The 18,955-nt window shown below is 35.6% G+C and overlaps 1 pseudogene; it reads right to left on the bottom strand.

Moving 5' to 3' along the window:
* Positions 1-3,750: 3,750 nt before the first annotated feature.
* LOC132281027 (subtilisin-like protease SBT3) lies at positions 3,751-5,557 on the bottom strand (annotated as a pseudogene).
* Between the last annotated feature and the right edge of the window lie 13,398 nt (positions 5,558-18,955).

The following is an 18,955-nucleotide window of genomic DNA, read 5'->3' as shown; positions in this document are numbered from 1 at the left end:
TATTTATTTAAATTTTGGTTGTGATGTTAAGCATGAGTTGTGATGATTTAATTGTTGAGGGATGAGAAAATGATGGTTTTTTGTATTTGTGCCAAGCATGCTACTTTTCTATGAGAAAATGTGAAAGTATGATCTATGTGATCAATTTTTATGTTTGGATGTTTAATATGATAACTTTAATATAAATTATGACTTATATAATGATGAATGGTTATATGACATGCATATTCTTGGCATGAGGGTGAGTTGAGAGGATGAAGGTTGATGTGGGAAAAAGGGTTAGAAAATGAGATGGGGTTTGTGTGGTAAATCAAGGTGATGGTTAGGAAGGTTATAATGAGATTGGGTTGGAAAGAAAGAAGGGGACATTACATTTCATATTTGATGGTATAACTTGTGAATTTGTGAAATCTATGAATTTTGAAATGATTTAATCCCATGATCTCTTTTCTTTGATCCCCATTCTTTGGTTGCGGCTCACGGGATTTTTAGGAATGTGATTTAGGCTTTTCTCTACTGAGCTGTTGAGCTCACCCTATCATTATTAACATTTTTTAGGAATTTGGAGACGAGTCGGTAAATGATGTGCATCCATGGACGTTAATGTTGTTAGGAATTCACTTCCATTTTGTTTATATTGAAGCCATGTAAATTTTGGCCATGGAGACCTCATTCTTGTATTTAATTCTTTGAAAATTGTATAAAATGAGATTTGTGTAATTCGGTCTTCAAACGATGTATTGGACTTGTATTGGGTTTAATTAAAGGCATGGGGTTTAATCATGTTTTATACCATTAAACGAAATATTTGGGACAGGTTTAGGCTTTAGGCTTTGAGAAAGGTCACCAAAGGACCAAAGTAGTGTCAAAGAGCATAAGATTTCAATTTTAAGTTGTTTGGGGGCATTTTGGAGGTTCTGGGCATCTTGAACTGGTTCAGCTCCATTAAACCGGTTCAAGAGGGGGTCTTTGGTTCGAGAATGGGCATACTGTCCATCTTGAACTGGTTCAAGTCCCCTAGTGCACTTTTCTAGCTTCTTCAATTGACAGCTTGGAATGTTTGACTTCGGACAGTCATAACTTCTTCGTTCGGAACCCAAATAGGGTCATTCTTGAGCCCATTTTCAAGGATTTTAAGTTAGCTTTCTAATGAGACCAATCCCATCTCCAAATTCCACTCATGTTGAGAGTTATGGTTATTTTGTGGAACAGTATCAGAATTTACCTTGAATAGGCAAGGGCATTTTTGGGAATTCATATCCGGTGATTATGGAACCTCACCGAGTATCGTGGAATGACTAGAATAGTTTTTCTAAACCTCAGTTGACTGGTTTAAGGAGAGATTATCCTTTCATAATGTAAAAAGACCATTTTACCCCTAGTATGTCCTCGGGTTCGGGTAAGGACCCGGTTAGTGATCCGGACCTCCGGTTTGGGTTGTTACACCCTTTGATTAAACCCAAACCCGAAACCAAACCTAAACCCGAACCCGCCTGTGTGTATATTATACAGTTCACGGAGGAGAGAGAAGGGAGATCATATGAATGGTGGTTGTGGCTGCTATGGTGGGTGTAGAGAGAGGGGGAAGAGAGGGGCGGCCATAGTTGAAGAGATGAGGTGAAGATGGTGATGGCTGCGATAGTGGGGGAGGCGGTGATGATTGCGAAAGTGGCGGCGAAACCCAGAAGCATAGGCGAAACCCTGAAATTGCCGGCGAGGACCAAGCTCCGATGACGATGCGGCCACGGACTGAACAGTGTGGTGAGGTTTAGAAACCGAGCAACAAGAGACCGATGAGCAGAAATAATCCGGCGAGGACTAAGCTCCGATGACGGCAAGGTTCAGATGAGCACAGTCCGACAACCGTCACCTGCAAGGCCGAGGAGGCTGAAGTGGCCATCTCCTCTGTCGTCCTATTTGAGTCCGATTAGAGCCCTTTCCTTGCGCAGATGAGAACTGGGGAAGGTGATGTGCGCAGATGGGGGGGTGATATATATATATGTGTGTGTGTGTGTGTGTGTGTGCGCGTGTGTATAGAGAGAGGGGGGGAAGAGGGTGGTGGTGGTGGTGGTGGTGGTGGCGGCGGCGGCACCGATCTAATCCTCAAATGTTCATTGCAGGCTCAAACATCAACTCTCTACCGCTATCAAGAATCAAAGATGCTGGCGTGGGGAACGTCTCTATCAATCCAAGTCAAACCCCGCTTGATCGAGGCCGAGTTCACAGCCCGAACCGAGGTTGAGCTCCGGCGAGGTCGAGGAGGTAGCGATGGCAGAGCTCCTCTTCGGCGTCTTCTTTAGTGGGTGTTGATTATGGAGGTTAGGGGCGATGGTGACTGGTTGTTGGGGTGTGTGTGTGTAAGTATATATAGAGAGAGATGAAAAGAGTAATTTGGCTATTTGAGTTTTTAATATTTTATAATTAAAATTAATAAAATAGTGAAGGGTAAAGTGGACTTTTTACATGATTTAATGTTATGTTTGGAAGGCAAATTTCACATGAGAGTGTGTTTGCCCAAAAACAGGTCAAATTTTCTTTGCTTGACCTTTTCCCAAACTTTAGGAGTGTTTCTATACTTCACCCATAATTCAATGGATTAATATTATATATATATATATATTTCACTTGTATAATTTTTAGGTTGTTGATTTGTTAAAGTGGAGAAGATAAAATGTAACGGGGAAGATGACCAAAAAAAAAAAAAAAAGTTAACAGGGGAAGATGGAAATTTTTATTAAATGCCACAATTATTGGGCATGTGAGACTTGTCCATGTGGAAAATCGAAATTGATGCAGAAAAATGATTGCCTTATACGTAGTAGCAAATATATATATATATATATATATATAGTATGTAAGAATGGAGGAAACATATGGGGTCCATGATTGACCACAAATAGTATTGACCACGTATAAGACAAATTAAGTAAAAGATTGTCGTGTGAGTGCCATAGATTTGGCTGCAGTAGGAATAGGATGACACCTCAATCTCCACCCAATATAAAAAGAGAAGTCCTAAATTAAAAACTCGAAATCAAAATAAGCACTAACATTACAAATTAAAGCACCAAAATCAAATTTATATTGCATTTGCATCAAACTAAAATTAATTTAGGGTAATGTAGATTTGATCTTGAGGTTAATCAAGATATAATATAAATTAAAGCTGATCACTGCTAGTTTCAAGCATTGACAAGAATTGAGATTATTAAGTGCATATGTGAGTACAATTTTTATGTTTTGTACTTGTTAGTATTATTTTTGTAATATGTGTTATATTACTATCTTTGTCCCAAAAAGGACATACTTTTGGAGATAAAGAGAGTATAATATATTTATATTTAATTTTTGATTCGGTTTGATTCGATCACATAATCATGTGAGCAATAATGCATTTGTGGTCAAAATTATTTTCGAAAAACCTAAGGACCATGATATTCCATGTACATTATTATTTTGTTTCTTTATTTTTGTTTTTGATAGGAAATCAAGCATTAAACATGATTTTAAACTAAATTGATTTATAAAAATCAAGAAATACACCAAATTATATATATATATATGTATATGTACGCACACACATCCACATAGTCATCCGTTAGAACCAACCGATGACTATGTAGTTGTGTGCATCCACTTAGCCATTGATTGAACCAACCGATGACTATGTGGTTGTGTGTATTCACTTGGCCATTGATTGGTATGATCCCTTACAAAGATTGAGAATTAGAACCCTGCTCTTTATTTTTCCTAATAAAAAATATCAGGTGAGGGTGAGATCACTGTAGGACTCCTCACAGTATGCTTACCACCATCTTCTACCCAAATTACAGAACCATCTCTGTGGCATGCACCTCCAATCCCCTATAACGTATGGTCAAAGAGTAGCTCTTCTTCTCATTCACCTTCTTAAAAACCAGTGTCTTGGGCGAGATTGCGATCACAGAACCCTTTGGCTTTGGTGCTTCAACATTAGCTCTATAAGCGGCCGTGGCATTACCCACATTCGTGACAGTCCTCTGAAATTTCTTAACCAAATTATCCTTTTCATCAGTGTACAAAACAGTAAAGGAAGGGTAATTAAGGTCAGAAGACAGATTTGAGCAACTTTAACCCTTTGATCTTGTGATGGTCAAGAATTGATTCTCAGTGAAGTTCAGTGAGCATATGAAATTCACACAGTCCTGTGGAGTAGTATCATAGATAAAACCTGGATCAAGTGCTCGGTTAGGATCAACATGACCTGCTCCCATGGCTATGGGTGAAACATCAGAATTAAAGCTATTGTGTCGGATGGAATTGCCAGTGTTATCAAATGGGTTGGCTGTGGTCATCATGGCAGACTTAATAGCAGCTGGACTCCATTCCGGATGTGCCCCTTTAAGGAGCACGGCGATGCCAGAAGCATGAGGACACGACATGGATGTACCGGAGATCATATTGTAATCACTGTACAATGCAATATTTGAGCCAATAGCACTTGCTGGAGCAGTTGGAATCCATGCTGCTAAAACTAATATCCCCGGTGCCATTAGGTCCGGCTTCAAAATGGTGGGACAGCTCAAGGCAGGACCTCTTGCAGAGAATGAGGCAACAACAGGGGCACGCTTTGTACCAAATTTGGTCTGTTGGAACTTGATGCTTGCTGTTGCTGTATTTGCACTTTCAGCATATCTGATCACGGTTGTGGCTTCTTTAGTGCTAATCACAACTCCAGGACAGGGGAATTCGTTGGATTCAAATACTTCAACATTATAGAAACTTCTGCAGGATCATCTCTGATAAATATAGCTGCAGCCACATTTGACCGTGAGACATGCCGAGCTTGATCAATAACTGGATAAATATTTGGATAATAAGATGTCTCAGCAATATCACAAATGAGGATGACATCACTGGGGCTTCAGATAACAATTCAGTTGAATTGCATGGAGACAGAGTATTGTTGTAAATGAGATGGCGGTCTAACACCAAGGCACTTGCAGGGAACAGAGTCCATCCGGTGATTGTTACCCCATTTCCGAGAGTTAAAGTGCCAGCAAACCACCTGTCCATGGAACCTGCCGCGACGGTCAAGATCCATGGGCTCACATTGCGCACTTGCCAAGTGAATAGCCTCTATTTCCTGCTGAAGCTGAAACAAGCACACCCTTCTCCATGGCTCCAAAGAAAGCTATGGCAAAAGCATCCTGATACAGAGGTATCCCACGTCCGAGACTCAATGAAACCGATATCACGTCAACACCATCAGCTACGGCCTGGTCCATTGCGGCAAGGTAATCAGCAGCATAACTTATAGATGGCCAGCGAAGCACCGTTTGATGAGCTCTGGTTTGGATTGATGACCGTTTGATGTTGTGTGGCTGGCTAATTTTATGGAATCAACAGTGGAGGAGTACCAGTGGTGGTGGCTAGGAAAGATTTTGGGCATGGGAGACTTGTCCATGTGGACAATATAGGTGGACCTTCCAACAGATGCTGATCTAGCCTGGAAGGCCAGAAGACACCATGCAAGAAAGATCAGATGAAGAAGAGGGACCCCATTAATGAGCTTCATTGTTTCCTCCAAAGCTTGAAAATTTTGGTTAGACACTGTTGAATTTGAGATGAGGGGCGGCTCAAGGAAGGTGGCTCATAATGTGTTAATAATATTTATTTAAATAGAACTCTTTGACAATAAAGAAGGTCACACATTTGATAATTGAATGAATTAATATTATATATATATTTTTTCACTTTGTATAATTTTTAAGGAAAATTACATATAAATGGAGTCAAAGTTCCATATTTACTTAGAGGCTGAGTCAAAGTTCCATATTTCTCTAAAATGGATTGCTGAAGTGGCACATGGTTTTTTACCGTTTAGAAATTGTGGTACCTAAAATACCCTTCCGCGAAGGTACTACTTTTTCTTCGAAGGTACTACTTTTTTGAACTGAAGGTACTACTTTTTGGCATCCAGGTACCATGTTTTTTAAACACCTGCGAAGGTACTACTTTTTCTCCGAAGGTACTACTTTTTTGAACTGAATGTACTACTTTTTTGAATTGAAGGTACTACTTTTTTGTTAGGGAAGGGCATTTTAGGCACCACAATTTTCTAAACAGTAAAAAATCATGTGCCACCTCAGCAATCCATTTTAGAGAAATATGGAACTTTGACTCAATCTCTAAGTAAATATGGAACTTTGACTCCATTTATATGTAATTTTTCCTAATTTTTAGGTTGTTGATTTGTTAAAGTGGAGAAGATAAAAAGTAATAGGGGATGTTGACAAAAAAAAAAAAAAAAAAATTTAGAGTTCTAATGGTAAGTAAGTTGAATTTTTTTAAAATGAATTAAATTTTTGCATCCACTATTTAATCTGTACAATTCGTTGGCTCCTACTAGTATAAAAAATAAAATTTTAGAAAGTCTAATAATATAAGAATGTAATAATTTTAGGGTCCAATTTTAGTATGTTATGTAAGAAAATAATAATTTTAGGGGCCTTAAAAATATACAGAAGTAAGAATTTTATTAAAATTTAGACTCTATCCGTCCCCATTTTTTTTTGGATGATAAAATAAAAATATACACACTTTTTTGCTTATGCCGGCACTCAAACTCCTTCCCCCTCTTTTTTTAAAATGGGAAGTTACATCATTAGGCCAAAGGTATTTTGGTCGCGCCTAGAGACATTGAATGTATTGACGTGTTAAGTGGGCAAGCTGTCAACGAAAACTACTGGTCCATATATTGTTTTAACTCTTTGGTTTTAAGTCAAAGTTGAATGGCTATGAACAGCAAATTAGACATTTATATATTTAGGCTGTGAAAGATGATTGTACGAGAATTATTCAACTAAAATTTTTATTACAATTTATTTATAGTATATCATGTGAATAAGTTACAGTTTATCTCTCTATATATATATATATATAAATTTCATTTGATTAAATTACACTACTAACTTTTACTCATCATGACCTCTCTCCTTTCATATTAGTTGTTCATATTAATTGTTCATTTTTAGTATGGATTAATTGCACAGACATTTCTTATAGTTTGTTATTGTTGACATCCAAATTTGACCCACATTCATATACATATTATTTTTTGCATTTTTGGGCCAACAACAGTGAAAGGGTGACCTTTTAATTTTATTTTGGTAAAACTCCCTATCATCTTGAAACACTTATATATTATATAGCTATCAAATGATGATATTATAAGAATTGGGTAAAATTGAAAAGTGAGTTTTTAGTTTGACCAATGTTAGTATGCAATGTAAGGAAAGTCCAAAATATTGGGCAACACTCTTTCATAGTCTCCTCATCTAAGGGTGAAAAATGAACAATGTGATGATGTGGCACACATCAAACAATGGTAACATGGTTGATGCTTTGGAGAGAAATTCACTGTAAATACCCAATCAAGGCTATGAGCAAATGGGACCCCAAAATCAGCATTATGCTTATCTTTCTCATCTCCTTAGGCCACTAACCCTTTTTATCTGCTTTGTAACTCATCTTTTGTCTTTGCTTAGTATTAGTTTAATTATCAGTTCTTTCTCTTTTATTATCCATGTTCTAGTTTCTTTTATTAGATCCTTATAATTTGTATGTTCATTTCCTATTAATGCAATGCCGCTATATATATTTTCCAGCAACTAAATGTATCCGTTTTTTTCACTATTTTTTCTCCTTCATTTTACTTTCCGCATCATCTTCATCAACCATTTGACAAAAAATTAAGTCCATGTTACCAAGGCAATGCTAACAAAGTAGAAGGTGTTTTCCTCGCCTCCTCACAGTCACCTAACCAAATTTGGGGACCAATCCATCATCGGGAATATGGTTCGGCTCATACCCTGAGTTCGGGTCAAGACTCTAGTACGTCTGCACTTCTCAAGATCCGAAAATTGTGCAAACAACTATAATTATTGGGACCTCCCCTATAGTTTGGAAAATTATTTGAATTTTCTTACAAAATGAAACTAACCTACACAGACCTTCCCTCCTAGTCACAAACACTCAAATGCACTAAGAGACCTGTCTAATTTATTGAAATACCCTTAAATTGCTACGATAAATTACTAAACTACACATATATTATTGATTTGGACTTTAACTATATACATTCTCCCTCTTTAAAAAAAAGGAAAATGATATTTTTGACGGCTTCCTCATCGATAAAAAAACAAACATATAAAATGCAATATATATTTTAGACAAAATTATCTTTTCTTCTTTGTTTACTATTTTCTCTCCTTACGTATCTTTTCTGTGTGTGCATCAATGTACTTATATGCACATCTTTTTCCTTAAAATTCATTCCCTTTACAAAATACATTCTCTATTAAAAGACTTTGTTACCTGGAAGTGAAAATTTTGTCTTTCTTGTTATTTTCAATTGGTTTTCAACTCTAAAAAAGAAAAAAGAAAAAAAAAATAGAAGTGAGAGCATTCTAACATGGGTTTGCATAATTTTTTTTGTTTCCTTAGTTCTCTTTTTCATCATCTAACAGAGATCGTAATTAATTTTTTTTCAATTGAGATTTGAAGAACCTAGGGTTCATGGGTTAACTGGGTCTCCGCAACCCCTTTGGGCAAAAGATGAAAACAGAGAGAGCTTAAAGAGGGTGTAGCCTCGCATAGAAGATTTTCTGATTTCACGCGGAAAAAGTAAAAATTCCAGTGTACTCTCTCGCAAGTGCCTTTACAATCGGAGGGAACCAGAGAGAGGCCGTCGTCGGAGAAGCTTGGCCGTTTTGGCCAGATCCTCATGTCCAAGACTCCAACGATCACGGTGTTAGGCTAGAGCCGAGGAATTAAGTGAGGAGTGCGATGGTGTGTGATTTGTAGGGGGCGAAGACTAGAGATTGCGTGTATGCTTTTAAATTAGGCTCCACCTACACTACAAGAAATATCTTTTTCACCGGCGGTTTTTATCCGTCTGCCGCTGTTAATTTATTTTTTCTGGCGTAATGAAATTTTTACCAGCGTATTGAAATTTTTACCGGCGGTATTTTATAAACCGCCGGAAAATATTAATTATTCCCGGCACTGTTTCTAAAAGCGCCGAAAATAATTAATTATATCCGGCAGTTATACAAAATGCGCCGGTAATAATTTAAATCTAATTATTTAATTCATTATTATTTTTTTTTTCCCTAAAAGCAGGTTTTGAAAAAAATATAAAAAACAATACAAGGCTTCCACATCCTTTTTGATTTGTTTGTTTGGTTGCGGCTTTTTCCAGCCCACTTTTCCTTTTTTTCAATTGCCCCTTCTTTTCCTTCCTTTTTATTATATATAGGGTCCCCCCACCCCCCCATTTTTTTTTAATTACTAATATGTCCTACTCCAAAATATCACTACTAACCCCCTTAAAATTACTAAAAGATTTCATTATTGCTTCCTCTTACCTTATTTTTTGCGTCCACCAATTAGATATATATATATATATAAAGATTAGCGTTTTAGGATATATATATATATACTTTTTTATCCAAAAGGAAACTTTTGCCTTCATAATGCATTCTGTTGTGTGTGTGGATGAGAGTAAATTTTTTGCTGGGAGCAAAATTATTGTATCATATAAATGCAAACCCACATGGACTCTCATACACGGGCGGCTCAATGGATTTTGAGGCCTAAGACAAAAACACTAGTGTGGCATTTTGATATTTAACATATTTCTATGAAATTATACTGATAATTCTATACAAAAGCCATTCTTCTTATGTCTAGGTGTAACGGGTGGGCGCTTGCCCATTTATCCAAAAGTTCAAACTGTTAGGTAGTGCCGCATATCCACCCATTTATACCCATGTCACTTCCCATCCGGATCCGATGTGGGACAAGTTTTCCCTTATAACATTCTCCCCCACCCGAACTCGCAACGCCCTCGTTGCGGTCGGGCCACCCTGCCTACCCAGGGTGGCACACCCGGACGCCTTCCAGACTGGGCGCTTGGCATGGCACCGGATCAAGGACTGGGTCTGGCTCTGATACCAACTGTAACGGGTGGGTGCTTACCTATTTACCCAAAAGCTCGAACTGTTAGGTAGTGCTGCATACCCACCCATTTATACCCATGTCACTTCCCATCCGGATCCGATGTGGGACAAGTTTCCCCTTGTAACATTAGGTATACATACATAATCATTAATTAAATTTGTATTAACGTTTTTAAAAAATGACTTTTTATGCAATTTATTATATAATTACATTAATATCTCTATTTATATTTAGGTCTTTCTAACTTAAATGAACATTTTTAGTAAAAATGTTTATAAATTAAAAAATTGCAAAGTTAATTGTCACCCAAATGAAAACTCTAATGGTTAAAAAAACTGGTTCTAGGATCAATATATCTAGTTCAATATATTGTGTTCTAACACTTGGGACACAACCTGTGGGATTGAGCAATGATTAAGGAGAAAAAAAGAGAGTAAATAACAAAAGTAAAAGAGAAGAGGTGAGAGGGAAAAAAAGAGAAGTGAGTGGATAATATAATAGGAAATATGGGGAATGAGAGCAAGAAAAAGTAAGGCGATAGAGCCGAAGTGATAAGTTTAGAAAAGATAAAAAAAAAAAAAAAAATTAGAGATAATAATGTAATTATATAATAAATTGCATAAAAAATCATTTTTTAAAAACTTTAATACAAATTTAATTAATGATTATGTATACCTAGCGGGGGTTTAAACCTGGTTTTCTAAACTAAACCAGGAATTAAATTTGTATTAGAGTTTTTAGAAAATGAAATGGATGTACTCCCTCTTTTTCTAAAATCTCTGTGTCTCTTTCTAAAACCCTAAAGAAGAAGATAGTGGTTTTGGTACAAGGGATATTAGGTTCAACAAGCATATATTAATGGGGGATACACTACTTTCTCTGAAATAGGGTTTTGAATGCAGGTCCATTTATAGGAAAACAATCCTCACCAATTACTCTCACTGGATTGGTCAGTGAAGTGTAAAAAAACTGATTTGGCAGTTGAGGATTGAGTTAAATTCATATTTACCAAACTTTTAATATATATATACAACTTTCGTATACTACATATCTATTATTTAATTAATTAATTTTCACTTCATGGGTCCAATTGGTTGAAATTTGAACGTCCCAAAAAAAAGAACAAAATCCTAAAAAAGAATAACAACCCATAAAAATGACCCAGAATAGAAGAAGAACTACATGAAACGATGTATATATATATATATAGAGAAAGAGAAATATATATATATATATATATATATATATATATATATATATATATATATATGCTAATTTTACTTGGCTTGATTTCGTTGGCACATATTTGTGTATATATAACGAGAGACGTTGAAAAGGAAAGAAAAAAAAAAAAAAGAAAGAGAAAGAACATGGAATCGTAATAGTGAGAAAAAAAAAAAAAAAACGAACAGAACCTCGGCCACTTTTTTTTTTTTGGTTCAATCCTTCTCTTTAGAATTTAAGGTTAGAGGGTAAGATTTGGTTTGTGGTGCAAGAATTAAAGTTGTTCAATTTGGAGAAAATTTGAGAATTGAGTGATTTGGATTTATTTTTGAGATAGGGGTACATATACTGGTATGTTAGTACTAACCCTTATAACCCCTAATTATGCGATTTCTTCTTCCTTGTAATTTTGTTTGAGTAGCATGTTATGTATACATATTTTATTTTTTGTTGAATTGTTTTAAAGTGATATATTTTGCTTTTTAATTTTATTTTAATTTCAGTCAATAGGTAATTTTATTTTAATTTCAGTCTAAAGGTAAAGTTGAATTGTATAATATTATACTCTGTATAGTATATTGTATAAAGTATAAATTATAAAGTGGTATTCGTATATATGGTAAAACAAAATTAAATTTCTTTTTTGACTTGCTAACTTGGTGATGACAAGGCTATGGTAGGGAGGTGGCATTAGTCACCACCGTTAGGTACTCACTGAACCTTGTCCAGTGAAAGAGTAACTGGAGAGGATTTTTTCCCCATTTATACTACAAAAATGTTGGTAGAAAACTGTTTTTTATAAGATCTTAGGTCATACTGAAATATTCAAAATTGGGATAATGCAATTCTCGAACCCTAAATGATTGAATCTGGCCGAAATGCGCTTTCCCATTTGACTGTTTCAGACTTTTCAGGTCAAAACAGACTCGTTGAAATTATGGGTGGCAATTTGTGTTCGCGGGTCAAAATTGTGTCATGTCGACCTAAGGGTATTGTACTAAACAACTCAACTTAAACACGATCTGTTTAATAATCGTGTCAGGAACCTTCAACACTAACCCGACCTGTTTATTAAACGAGTTACACGTGTAACCCGTTTAAGGACATATTTAATAAAATAAAACATTATATTATTTAAATTATTAATAATACTAGATCAAACAATAAATATTAAAAAAATATAGGTTTCAATCCAACCAAATTACTAAATAATCTCTAATCTACAAAAGAATAGATTATAAGATACAAGTTTAGATAGTTATTTTGGAACTTAAATAGATTTTTGTTTATGAAACGTATAGTTAAACGGGTTGAGTTCCTCAACTCAAACACGATAGAATTAACTAAATAGGTTGATCGTGTCAACCCTAACCCATTTAAGGTCAACCTAAACCCGCTTAACTCGTGTCAGGTTGGTGGGTCATGTCAAACTTTACCAACCCTAGTTGAAATTATTCTGAAAAAACTGTCTTATCCCGCTCGTTTGACCTTGTGATGGTTCAAATGTGCTTCAAAGTAATCAGTAATCTGTTTTACATCAAGAGATCAAGTAAATGGTTAGAAAACAACTTGAAATGTCCTTTTAAACAGCAATGTGGGTAGTGCCAATGGGCAATTGAATACAGCAATTTGGACAACCAAGTTTCTTGCGTGTTTAAATCACAAATGATTCAAGATGACTTTGTATTCCTAGTTGGTTTAAATGTTTGATTTGCTACACTAAGTTAAACCAAAAGAAATAGCCAAAATGAAAATATGGGTTTTAATACAAAGAAATTGTACACCCTAAAATTTATATACTTCTAGTTGTTTGCACCCAAAATGTCACGCTTGCTATAATAATTAAATGGCTAGTGGGAGGGAGAGATCTCACATTTTTAGTCATTTCTATTAAGGAAAAAATATCGGTACTTTCTCATTGTGGGGAGACAATTTCCACTAGTAAGAAAAGGACCCTTGCACAAAAGGAATAGCGAACCAACGCATGACATAGGAAATCTACCGTTTAAAATTAAACGAAATGTTCTAATTGTTTCAATTGAAAATTTTCTCTATTCCCATTAACAAGAAATCATCATTTAGATTTGTGGTTTGGGTTGTAAGGATTCTTTGCATCGTATTGGACATATAAATATTAGAAACTGAATAAATCTACTAAGTATTACAAGGAACGTCAATTAAGTTTGATTGGAAATATATAAAAACCAAAGTCTTACCCCTTTCTTTTTAAATAATTCTTTATGTTTCATGCAATCTTTTTGAAAGTGTCCAAGCTTGTTACAAAAATGATACTCATCATTCTTCCATTTCTTTTTTTTTTTTAAGCAGATTCAGAGTAAGTTAGAAAGAACTGACCTAGATGGATAATAAGAGGCATGCGAGCACTGTCCTAAAGTCGTATGGCCTCCCTACGTGCAGGTGATAGTGGTCTAATACGTCTCCAAGATACAACCCATATTTGCCAGTGGTTTTCTCTAGGCACGTCCAAAGAGAAAAAATGTTGTAATAGTCTTATCTTCAAAGTTGGCCCAAGCTCAATAGAAAATACCTGGATAAACCTCACATTGTGCATCTTGCAACAATCTCGCAAACCTATCTGCACCCCCTTCCCCCTCACCCTTAGGGATGTTAAGTGGACTGCTATTATGTTAAATATCTTCTTGTTCAGTATTCATGTATTCTCCAATCTATATGTCTTCTAAATATTCATGCACCTCGTCAGCATTTCCACTTTGATCTTCTATATCATTAACACCAAGCTCGACTTGATCACTATTTGAGTTTTAAACATTCTCTCCATGATATATCCAAGTCATGTATTGTTTGTACATTCCATACTTGTATAAATGATCATCCACTTCTTTTAGTTGCCTTACTAGCTTGTTTTCACAACTACGAAGGGGAAGTGCGCTCTATTTAAACTATCCACACGACCACTCACAAACATAATAAAATCTTTTATTCCTTGCAAATACAGTGGATGAACCCTAGTTGGAATTTGCATCCAACTTTTATCCATTTGAATACACATACAACCATATATTAATTAATCAAGACATAAAACAATAGACAAATTGCCTTAAAATGTGTGGGAAGACTTAAAATTGGCTAATATTTTCAATAGTATGCAAGCGCCATAGCGTAGTTTATGTTCAACATCAAATCGTATATGCTAATTTTCTCTATCACTAGTGAGATTTTTTCAATAAGGTAAGTGTGTAAGAATATGGACTTCTCTAATTTATTTTCACTTAGTGTTCTAAGTTTCACTTGTATTTTAAGTTTAGCATAAAAGTTAGGGTAAAATGCAAGAAACCCCTCCTGCTATGGAGAAACCTGCAACTAACCCCCTGAACTTTAAAAAATGCAAGAAACCCCCTGAACTATGCAAAATTGTTGCAGATGACCCCATCCGTCCAAGGTCCGGTGATATATGACCGTTAAAATTGGTTTGTTAAATTTAAATGACCATATTGCCCATAGAAGCATGAAAGGACAATAATGCCCTTAATTTCTAATTTCTTAAAATGGAACACCAACACAAACATGCCTTTATCAGAATTTCCCCAAATCGACAACTCTACAACTGCTGTGGTTTGTCTTTGTTTTCAATCAGCCATCGTGCTTTCGTGCCAATCAGCTTTGCATCTTGGTAAGGTTTCGTCAATGGAGAGAGATGACTGGGGCGCCAAAATTGGACTAAGAACAAATCAATATCCCATATTTCAAATTGGAATCTAATTCTTTCTTAATTAGTTTCCATACCTATAAAAGGTTTGATTTTTCTTAATCAGTATCCCATACCTATCTAATTTATACAGTTCTTTCTTAATTTTTTGTTAATGCCAGAATTAAGATGAATTTGGGAGGAAAAAAAAGAAAAAAGAAAAACAGAAAGAGAGAAAGGGGAAAGGGATTAGAGAGATGGATAAATTTCTTGGATAGGAGGAAGATTGTGGGTAGATAGCCAAGAAGCTTAAGCATCAACAACCAGATTGACAAGAGTTTAAACAACTTCACCGGTGAATTTTCAAGGACCCAAATTGACGTGTTGTTCCGGCGAGCTCTGAGCTTCGACATCGATGAAAACCGGCAAGAGCTCTGGGCTTTGACTTACATGAAATCCGACGTGAGCCTGGACTGACCCAGCAACGAGCTCCGTTTATTTAGTTCCAGTGAGTCTCGACTGACCCAGTGCTGGATTCTTGAATGGTCCGATCCGGCCGGGGCGACAGGAACCGAGTTTCTCTTTCTGCACTCTCACATATCTGCAATCGTCTTTCACCCATCTCATCTTCCTCCTCATAACTCTCACCACTCTCTTCAACACCGCACTTCTGAGTCGGACTCAGACCGAGTCACCAACCTCCTCAATCTCCAATCCCGATCCGAATCCGGATCATCTACCTCAACGTCCAACTCCTCACTGCTTCATCACCTCTTCCAATCGCTCCCACAATATAATACCCCTAATTTTGAAAGGATAGTTTTGGTAATTTAATTATGTATTTGGTTGCATTTTTAATTATTTAATTGTTTTGTTACGTGGTTATTTGCATTAATTGTTATTATTTGTTATTATTTGATTTATTTGAATTTATTTGAATTATTTGGATTATTTGATTTAATTGACTTATTTAATTTAATTGGTAAATTGTTTTTATGTGTCCTTTAGTGTTTTCTTTAATGGTTTAATTATGTAAATAAATGAGTATTTAAATATGTTAGTTCTTTAGGGTTTTCTGTTTGAAGTCCCGTAGGTGTATCCGACATAGATTAACTTGGGTTTGTTCTATGGATCGACTCGGATGTAATTAGGGTTCTATCTCTAATCATACAGGGACTAGGGTTTTATTCAAGCCTATATATATATAGAGCAACACGTCTGTTATCTATTCATGTACCTAGCATATTGAGAGAAAATAGAGTAAGACTTATGAGAATACAGAGAGGTTGCAGTTGGGGTTTCGGCTATGGATTAACGGACGGACCTAGGAGGAGGGAAGGTGGAACAGTAAGAGGTTGAGTTGACAGTAGCCAGACGTCATCGGAAAAGCTTAGAAAGACGGCGACAAGGTTTTGAGTCCAAAAATGCAAAGGCAAGTTCTTTTTTTCCTCTCTCCCGTTGGCTTGTGTTCTGTGCACCTAGATAGTCTTTAGGAGATTAATTGGGCATTAACTAAACCATGCATGATTTTTATATGTTAACTTTGATTTTCTTTTATCTGTAAAAACTTATCTGCAATAATTCTAACATGTATGGTTGCATCGTCTCTGTTTTAGCATAAAAAGTTGCCATTGTTTTAATCTTGTATTGAATCTTACTGCAATAAACCAAGGTTTGAATTAATACTAGATGTGATTTTAGACCTTTAAGTTCAATTTTGAGGAAGAACAGTAAGGTCGGAAGTTACCAAAGATGAAGCAGAAGACACGTAGTAGGCAAATAGAAGGCTCTAGATTTGAAAGAGAAGGCTCTTTGATAAAAGAGAAGGCTCTGGATTTGAAAGAGAATGCTCCATGCCAAAAGAGAAGGCTATTTGATTTAAAAGAGAAGGCTCCAAGCATAAAGAGCCTGCTCCTAAAGTCATGGAGCAGGCTCTCTCTCAATTTTGGTTTTCTGATTTGTTTTTACGAATTGTTTTTAGATTGTGGAGGGTTTAAATTGTTTGGATAAATTCTGGGACTTCATAGAGGGGTTAAGTAGTTAAGCTTGGGTGTTATTAAGATGTTGATTGATTAAAGTTGACCTTGAAGTCAATGGGACAAACAATATAAAATTAATGAACTTTCTATGCTGTTAACGGATGGAAGACAAATCAATTACTTAATTAAATTTTAGCAATTTAATGGGATTTAGTATGTTTATAAAACTTATTTTAAATGCATGATATGGTTATTTATTTATTAGTTTTGATCTATGCATGCTCTGGATGCTAATTGTTGAAACATTAAATATTTTTCTGCAATTACATGGATTATTGTTTGGATTTCAATTGCTAGAATATTAAATATCTTTCTGCAATTATTTGGATAATGGTTTGGACTATAAATTGCTAAAATTTTATTTATGTATTGTAATTTACATGGATATGAAGGATTGTATGCACCGGTATGGGACGGTGGCATATTAGGGATGGATTAGCTCAAAACGCTAAGACCTAACCTATCGGATTAAAGGAAATGATTGTAAAATATTGAATCATAATTTTTGTTTAAGTCTGATCGACTGAGTAAGTTGAGTGACTATCTGGATTAATTGTTGTTTGTGGTTAAGTCAGATCGACTGAGTAAGTTGAATGACTATTTGGATTTATTGTTATTCGCGGTTAAGTCAGATCAACTGAGTAAGTTTAGTGGCTAACCAGATTAGGAGTCTTATGTCAGATCAACAAAGAATTGAATGACATACTTTGGTTTTGGACGGACTTTATATATATGATTATGGTACCACGATATGAGCTTGAGTCTCAGAGTCGATGGTTAGGGCGCGTGTATGCAGTGGATGCGTAGCTGGCTATGATAGGTTGAAGTATACCCTGTTAGGCTTAGGTACTCATGCCCGCTTAGGTGCGTTTTGCATGTTGCCTTCTATTTAGGTTGAAACCCCATATATAGTTCAGTGAATGTCCTTAGTGTGGATATATATATATATATATATATATATATATATATATATATATGTATGGATTAGATAGATATTGTAGAGATATCTAGGGTGTTTCTGTATATCGGGTCACTGTATGGATTGCAGTTAGATTAGAACTTGTTCGTGGGCCTGACCCACTCTTATATTTTTTAGGTAACGGACGGTTCGAATCTTAGGGCTTGTTCAGCTGAGCAGAGGCGGTCATTCACTCTACCGATGACGTAGGATTTTATTCCATGTTTTAGACTTGGTTTTATTTCCGGTTATTCAGTTTCAGTTGAGATTTTATTTAGGGGTCCACTAGATGGATTCCCGAGTTATACACTTGGAGGTTTTGGAAGGATTGGATTATTTAATCTTTATTGGTTGAGGTTTTTATAATTAGTATTTCTTTCAGCTTTATTCTATTTTATATTTCATTTTTATATTCTGTATTCATTTTAAAATACTTTAATTATTTGATATTCCCTCGGGTTTGGGCCTGAGCCTGATCAACCCGTGTCTCGGATCAGAGGGGTATCAACACAACCTCAAGGATGATTCACTTTAGATGAACGTCAGAGGCTTCTCTTGATTGGCCAAGTCCATGGCCGAATTCATCGACTCCAAAACCAAGCTCACCATCAGTGTCTGTAATTTGGGGAAAGAGAGGGGAATGAGAGATAACGTGGAGGGGGTTCAAGGTTTGATTTAATGTCGAAGGTTGCTGTTGGTGAGATGATGAATTTGGGTGGTAGCATGGCTGGGCATAGATGAGTAGAGAGAGAGTGTTTTTGTGTAATACCTCTAATTTTAAAAGGATAGTCCTGGTATTTTAATTAATTATTTAATTTTATTTTTAATGGTTTAATTGTTTATTGCCGTGTTTGTTTGAATTAATTGATAAGTTGTTTTGTTTAATTGTATTTATTTGAATTAATTGATAAATTGTTTTATTTAATTGTATTGTTTTATTTAATTGTAGTTACTTGAATTAATTGTAATTGTATTTTTTTTTTCCTTAATTGAAGTTTTGGTTAGTAATCTAAATACGTGAATTGGTTTATATTACGGTTTGGTTAGTGTTTAATTTAGGTT

This window comes from Cornus florida, unplaced genomic scaffold, assembly GCF_030987335.1.
Source record: "Cornus florida cultivar Cherokee Brave unplaced genomic scaffold, ASM3098733v1 CherokeeBrave_3.0.0_Hap2_Chr11, whole genome shotgun sequence".
Classification (NCBI taxonomy): domain Eukaryota; kingdom Viridiplantae; phylum Streptophyta; class Magnoliopsida; order Cornales; family Cornaceae; genus Cornus; species Cornus florida.
Note: the sequence above shows the minus strand (reverse complement) of the source record. Positions and strands in the feature narration are given on the sequence as shown.